Source organism: Chenopodium album, chromosome 10, assembly GCF_948465745.1.
Source record: "Chenopodium album chromosome 10, dcCheAlbu1.1, whole genome shotgun sequence".
Classification (NCBI taxonomy): Eukaryota; Viridiplantae; Streptophyta; class Magnoliopsida; order Caryophyllales; family Amaranthaceae; genus Chenopodium; species Chenopodium album.
In genome coordinates, this window is record NC_137843.1 from 5207510 (window position 1) to 5215450 (window position 7941).

Here is a 7941-nt window from a genome sequence, read left to right on the forward strand (position 1 = left end):
CCAAAAATGCTTCATAAAATACTCCTTAATTAAACTTTCATTTTGTTCAAAAGATCGACTAGTAGACCTACGCCGTATCGTACAACCACTTTTATTTTCCCACCCACTGAATTCTATAAATAAAATCAAATTAAATACACTTCCAAAAAATAAATTAAAAAAATCACAATCTTTCCTTTTTCTCTCTTTTTTTTTTGACCGTAGACCACACCAACATTGAATCGAATATATTTAATTATTATATTTCCAATTAAAATTCTCCCTTCTTACGTCACCCTTCTTCTCCTATACCTTTCACATTTGACCTCTTTTCTTCTTCTTCTTCTTATACCGTTCTCTCTCTTCCTCCTCTTTCCCTCTCTTCTTCTTCTTTCTCTCCCATTTTTCCAAACATTTCTTTCATTTCATTTTTATTTGATTGATTGACTGATTTATTAATCACAAAAATTAACAAATTTCCCATAAAATTAAATTTTTTTAAAAAAATTATCATGGGTAAAGATGAATTATACATCAGTGTGCCAAGTTTTTTCAAGTGTCCAATTTCATTAGATGTAATGAAATCACCTGTGAGTTTGTGTACTGGTGTTACCTACGACCGCACCAGCATCCAACGGTGGTTAGACAGCGGCAACAACACGTGTCCGGCTACGATGCAAGTTTTAGACACCAAGGATTTCGTTCCTAACCATACCCTTCAACGCCTCATTCAGATCTGGTCCACCAACCACCATTCTGCCTCCGCTATTAAGGGTGCGCTTCTTCCGCAATTCCATTCCGTGTCCTCTGCTTTCGTATCGGATTTGATAAAACAATTGTTAGAAATGGAGAAGGAAAAAGAGAAGGATGATGGGGTTTTATTCGAGGGTGTTGTTAAAATTCTGTGTTTCGCTTCCGAATCGGCTGAGAACAGGAGATTTCTGGGTTCAAATGGATTGTTTGTAGATTTCTTGATTCGAACCGTATCCTCAGGAGGTCCGGATCTGTCCCCGGACCTCCTCGAGGCCGTGCTCAAACTACTCCATTTTGTCATTGCCTTGAATAATGGCAATGACAAGATGGGTAATAGCAGCCGCTGCGACCTTGTTTCGGCCCTGGCTCGGGTCCTTAAAGCTGGCTGGCCAGGGTCCAAGGTCGCAGCGGCTGGGATACTTGAGGCATTTGCTCAAGACGTCGAAACGAAGAGAATCGTGTTCGACCACCAAGAGCTCGGGGTCGAGCTCTTGGGAATATTAAAGCAAGGGAGATTCGAACAAGAGGTAGAGAAACAGGCAGTGTTATCCTGCCTGATTTCTCTCTCCTCCCCTCGGCGCAACAAACAAAAGTTGGTCCGAGCGGGAGGAGTTAAAACTATAGGCGATATGATTACCTCACACGGTAACAATAGTATTAGCGACGCTAATACTATTGTTACCGTTGAGCTCCTTTTCACCCTGCTAGAAATGCTAGCAGGGTGCACGGAGGGTCGACTAGCTATAATTGAGGATCCGAATTGTATACCCATGATAATCAACAAGTTAATGAAGGTTTCGAGTGCAGTGAACGAGCATGGTATTACACTATTATGGGGTTTGTGTTACTTGTTTCGCGATCAAAGAGTTAAGGAATCTGTTATGAAAAGTAATGGTGGATTAACCAAGATATTATTGTTGATGCAGAGTGATTGCTCCCCTGCTGTCAAGAGGATGTGCTGTGATTTGCTTAGGATTTTCAGGGTTAATTCTAAGTCTTGCCTTTCTAGCTATGATACTAAAACTACCCATATTATGCCATGTTAGTCTTGGGTTAATATTTTTTTTTATATAATTTGGGTGATGAAATAGGTGAAAATTGGGGAGAGATCAATATACAAGAATTTTGTAAATGATAAGGAAAAAAAAAATAGAAAGAAAATTTTGATGAGTCATAGAAAGGAAATTCTTTCCTTCATTTATTGTTATTTTGTGACTAGCTATGAATACTAAATTTACCCATATAGCCATATTATGCCTTGTTAATTATTTTATTTGGTGTTTTTTTTTGGTTTCATCCCTTGCTTAAACATTTGAAGATATTATTGGTAGATTATGTCCAAAAAAATTCATGTCAATATTAGTACATGATATTTTTTTTTTTTTTTTCACAGATGCAATTGGTAGACGAGATACTGATGAATGAACAATAAGTTATCAAAATGATACAGTAAATCCCCGTTATCTTTACCTTATTTTTGCTGAAATAAAATTATATTTGCTGAACTTAAATTATTTTACAGAATTTAAATTAATTTTACTAAATTGAAATTATTTTTGCTGAACTAGAATTATTTTTACTGATTTTCTATTATAATTTTTCTTTAAGAAAACTGAATTTTACTGAACTGGACTTATTTTTACTGAACTGAAATTATTTTTAGTGAACTGAACTTATTTTCACTGAACTGAAACTATTTTTACTTAATATTATTTTTTTAAGGTGAAGAGAACAGAGCCTAAATAAATAATTTTTATAAAAATTATTGACAAATACGGAGTAGAATTATTACTAAACAAGGTAACATAACATAACTCACTTTTAGGGTGATATGTTTAGGCTAAACCACTAAAGTAATAATTAGAAAATAAAAATTATGATTAAGGATATAGACAATGTACTAACTAGTAAAGGAATATGCCAATGAGTTTTACCACAAATTTGCACAATGTAGCGTAAGCGTTTACCAAATATACCAAGACAAGAATATTAGGCATATATTTATAAGTAAATTGTAGTATGCGACTAAGATGCTTTCTTCCACTTCTTCTTTTTACTCTTTTTGACATAAGGATTCATTATTTTTTTGGGTGAGTGAGGTTGGCACATCTTTTATTTTGTTGTCATCCATTTACTTGGGAAATCATTTTCCACCACCTTTCTTTTCATACCTACATTAACGAGGAAAATCCATGTTTAAATCTGTATTACTGTTTAATAGATGTAGCTTTATACTCCCTTAATTTGTCAACTTTTTATGGTCAAAGTTTCATGTTAGTACCTTAAACTCCCTTAATTTATCAACTTTGTACGGTAAAAAATAAACGTTTTGCATTTACGTCTAAAAATTTTAGAATGACATGACAAGGTTATTTGAGAAATTCCACTAGGTTAAGTTCAATTTATGTACCCCTTGTGCGGGGGGCGCTAATGTAATTTTTTTCTTACATTTATCGTTATTAAAGTTCATTCTGCATTACATTTGAGAATAGCTCCTAAATAAAGTGATTCAAATATTTTTCCATGCTATGAATATTTTAAGAAATTTCGTTTCATTCTTTTACTTTCCTCACTTTACTTGAATAATATGAAGTTTATTAATTTTTAATTTTAAGAATTATACTCCTTATTTTTCCGAAATATTAATAAGAGATATTAATACGTATGCGTAGTTAGCATATTCAAAGAGTGAAACAGTATAAATTAAATTGTAAGGCCTAAAAAAGATACTCGATAACATAATACAGAGTATGACTTATCCATGATAAATAAAAGACGATCCAAAACATGCATGGAGCTAGTTAAGAAATATATTTACGTCAAAACTAATTTAGCCATTGTTAATCATCTCTAGTCTCTACTACTCAACCAATATAACAGTTTATTTATTGTTTATTGTTTGGGGCGGAGGTGGGGTGGTTTGTTTGTTGTGCTTTAGGTTAATTAAAGACAAAGCAACGAAAAGTGAACCAAAAAAGAAAGCCATGATCCCAAAAACAAGGGTCCGAAATTCCTGAAATATTACAGTACTTGCTTTGCTGACTGAAACCTTGGCTTCTTCCAAGATTATTTTTCATAAAATCATAGAAATAAAATATAAAATAAATACAAAGGAAAAATAAAAAAAGAAGAAAAAGACGGGAATCTAGATTGATAAAGAAATGAAGTTTGACTGTGGCATTTTTCGTATGATACACAAAAATACATGTAGGCTGGAAAGTTTTGAATGAACATGCATAAAGATTAAACATGAAGCATCCTTTTTCCTAATATTTGCACCCTCTAATTAACCAATTAAAATTTATTAATGGACCCACTAGCCCATAGATACACGTACACACCTTAATATTTTTTTGGTACTCCTTATCTTTATACTTCATTTCTTTTGGGTTTTAGACTTTTAGATGGTCCATTGATTCATACTTGTATCATTGTATGATTAAACTTATGAATTTGAATATTATACCATATCATAGAACAAACGATAGATGTTAAGGACCTGTTCTCTTCAGCTTATTTTCACTTCAACTTCAATAAGTTTTGTTCAGTTCAGTTTATTTCTTACCTTAATTTCATTCTCTCATAAAATATTCAGTTCACTTTATCTCAACTTCAATAAGTTCAGTTCAGTTCAGCTCACTTCTTAATCAGAACATGCCCTTAATGTGAATTATAATTGTACTTATCCACTTCTAAGATAAAAGGTGTGTTAAAAGGAAAAATTCTTAGGGCTTGTTCTCTTTATCTTATTTTCAGTTCAGTTTATTTCAATTTAGCTCCAATCAGTTCAGTTTCTAATTTTCTTCTCTCATAAAATATTCAGTTCAGTTTAATGAGTTCAGTTCATTTCAATTCAGCTCCAATCAGTTCAGTTCCTAATTTTCTTTTCTGATAAAATATTCAGTTTAATTCAGTTCAGTTCCAATGAGTTCAGTTCAATTCGGTTTAGCTCACTCCCGTAAATCAGAACAGGCCCTTAGAGGTGACAAAATGCACGTTCAAACTTCAAACTTAAAAATTTGTAACAAATTATAGTGTATCAAAGCAAGACAGAAATTTTCCTAAAAAATAGGAAAAATTTTATACTAGTTTGTATATTATATCTCTATCATTTATAAATTGTTTTTTTTTTTTTTTTTTTTTTTTTTCCAACTTGTCATAACAAGTTATGGAAAGAACTTAACAACTTAGAAGATCAACGGAAATAGATCTCATTCACCAAAAATCAATTCAATTTGCTAAATATTAGGAGAAGAAAATATGACTCAAAATAGTACTCGGTATTAAGTTTATCAAAACCAATATGTGATGACCAATATTGTTGAAACTCCAATCTTCTGCATTGTTTTGCGTGATTGATATGCATCACATTTGCAAGTGTACATAGCACAAGATCCAAAATGAAGTCCACAATACAAGACATCAAACAACAAATCAGAAGTCATGTACTGAAAATTGTACACAAAGTACTTTTATTTCAAACAAATTAATTGTACGTTACTTGAGTAAATAATGAAGGAGTTATGTCTTCGTCGTGTGCAATTACTAGATATATAATTGGATCAAATTATGGAGATAATTAAGTCCGGACATTTGGGTCGTCGTTTTGCCATAGCTAGAGGTACTTACGATCTTTGGACTAGTAAAATAGGCCAAAGCCCAATTGGACGGATCCTATAAGGTCACACAAAGGGGCTAGATCGAGCATTAGAGGACGAGGCCCATCATGGGCCTCATCACTCTAGGTGCCCGGCCATGTAGGGGCTTTGAGAGGCTATTGGGCTTCGTGCCCTAGTCTAATTATAATGAGATTATAAATAGACTAGGTGCCTAGGTTTGCATAGAAGGAATTTAACTGATCATTTAGATCAAACCCTAATTAGCAAACACGAGACCAACCCCCTCTCATACTCCCTCTCTCACGTCTCTCTCCTCCTCCTAGGCGCGGTAGTGTCTCGTGGTGGTGGTGGTTCGTGCGGTGGTCGGTTGTCCGAAAAGGTGGTGATCGCGGTTTTCCTCAATCACTCGACCAATCTAGTATTGGTGGACGGCTCGTTCGAATCTCGTGGACTAAGTAGAGGAGCAACACTTGGGGCTCTATTCTCTCCCTGATTTGCCTGTCGAATAGCTTCGTGGAATTCACGCTTCAAAGGTATGATTATGTGTCTTGTGTGTTATGCATGCGATTCTTGGGATTAGGTACTTTATTGAATATGATTCATATATGTTATTTCCGCTGCGTAGTACCTATAAACTCCTACAGTGGTATCAGTTAGCCTCTTGCATTAACGCGCTAAATCATAATAATACGATTATTTGATGTCCACGTTAATTTTATAATCAATTAAGAGGGAGAAATTAATTTAATTATGGTTTGATTATTATTTTAATGTGATTAAACTTTTGGAATCGGTTAAATGCGATTTAATTATGCTCAAATAGCCATAAAGAGACCGAATTATGCCCTAGTATTTCGAAAATTTCGAAAACCCTAACCCTAAATTTCGAAAATTCCAAGCCCTAAAATATGATTTTTGTGCTTGACTTTGGTTTTATTCGATTTGTTTTATGTTTCATAATTTTAATTAGGTTGATTCATGCATAAAAATATTTTATGTATGATCATAGATTTAATTTTAAATGTTAAAATTAAATTGGGATTAATTTTATGATGAACCCTATTTTAAAATTGAATATGATTTAATTTTAATCTTATGGATTAATTTAATTTAATTAGGATAAATGTTATTTTAATTAAATTAAAACACAAAAAAAAAAAAAAAAATTTAATTTATTTTGGCCGGCAACCGCGGCTGGGTGGCGCAGCCACGGCGGCTGCCGACCAGGTGGCGTCCAAGAGGGAGGGGAAGGGAGGGCGGCGGTCTAGGGTGGCTGTGGGCAGCAGCGTGCAACCGTTGCACGGCTGCTGCCGCGGCGCCAGCTGGGTGCTGCTGCTGCCTTGCGCGGCAGTGGCTGCTGCAAAGCAGCCAGCCACCGTGGCTAGCCTCGGCTGGCCACGCACGGTGGCCTGCAGCCCCAGCAAAGCAGCTCCACGCTACTGCCCTTTGCGGCAGTGGCTGCTGTCACGGCAGCCAGCCACCGTAGCCAACCACGGTGGCCGGCGTTGGTGGTTGCGGTTTTTTCAAAAAAAAAAATTCTGTTTTAAAAATTTATTTCAGGATAATTACGAATTATTTTGGGATAAAATCGGTTTTATTTTGGATAAGTTCAAATATTTTCAAAATATGATCTTTTAATTTAAAAGATAAAGTTGGTTTTATTTGGATAAAATCTTTTATTTTAGGATAAAATCAAATATTCAAAAGTTGTTATATTTGATATTATCCATATTTAGTTTGTTATTTTGATAATTATCCTAAATTAAAGTGGTTAATTAAGGATAAGATTGACTAGGATATTCTGAGCATATTCCAAAAGGATAATAATTGATTTAAATAATATGATTATCCCATAATTAGATTAGGATGTAATTGATTTTAAAATTATTTGATTGGCTAGTAATTAGGATAGAATCTCCTAAATTAGTTAGGATAATCATCTTTCTAGATTAAAATATGATTTGATTCTATCTCATGACTAAATTAAATACATGATATTTTATAAACCGTCATGAATAATATATGATATTATCTAATTATGATTAAAATATAAGATATTTTAGGAAATGCGTTGTCTTTATTATGATCATCAGATGTTATAGTTTAGACAAGCATGTTGAGTGATTTATTATATGACACTTTTATAATATATGATATTATGTTGCTATATATAGACTAGTATGGCCCATAGATTCTTAAATACGATCTGCGTATCGTGATGTATTTTTGTAATCTAAATACGGTCTGCGTACCGTTGAGTATTTTCATAACTTTTATTTAATGTAAATAGAATAGTTATTTAAATGGTGTTAGCCCAAAAGAAGCCCATGAAGTGAAGGCCCAAAGGAGCAAGGTGGATGAAGATCCATGATGATTCAAGTGGGAGCATTTTCATTTCTAGTTTTCTTAGGACTAAGGGGCCATACTATGTCATATTTTATTGCATTAGTAGATTATGCATGTTTAGGTTTTTTTATGTTGTTTTGATGATGCGCTAGAGTTCACTAAATAATCACAACATAATAAATCTAGATCCCAGTAATATTGATGCAGCTTTTCCAATTAAAAACCCGACGAAAACCTTGATCGT

The 7941-nt window shown here is 33.7% G+C and overlaps 1 pseudogene; it reads left to right on the top strand.

Annotated features, from left to right (window-relative positions):
* The first annotated feature begins 354 nt into the window (after nt 1-354).
* On the top strand, nt 355-1981 carry LOC145563257 (U-box domain-containing protein 27 pseudogene; annotated as a pseudogene).
* Nucleotides 1982-7941: the final 5960 nt, after the last annotated feature.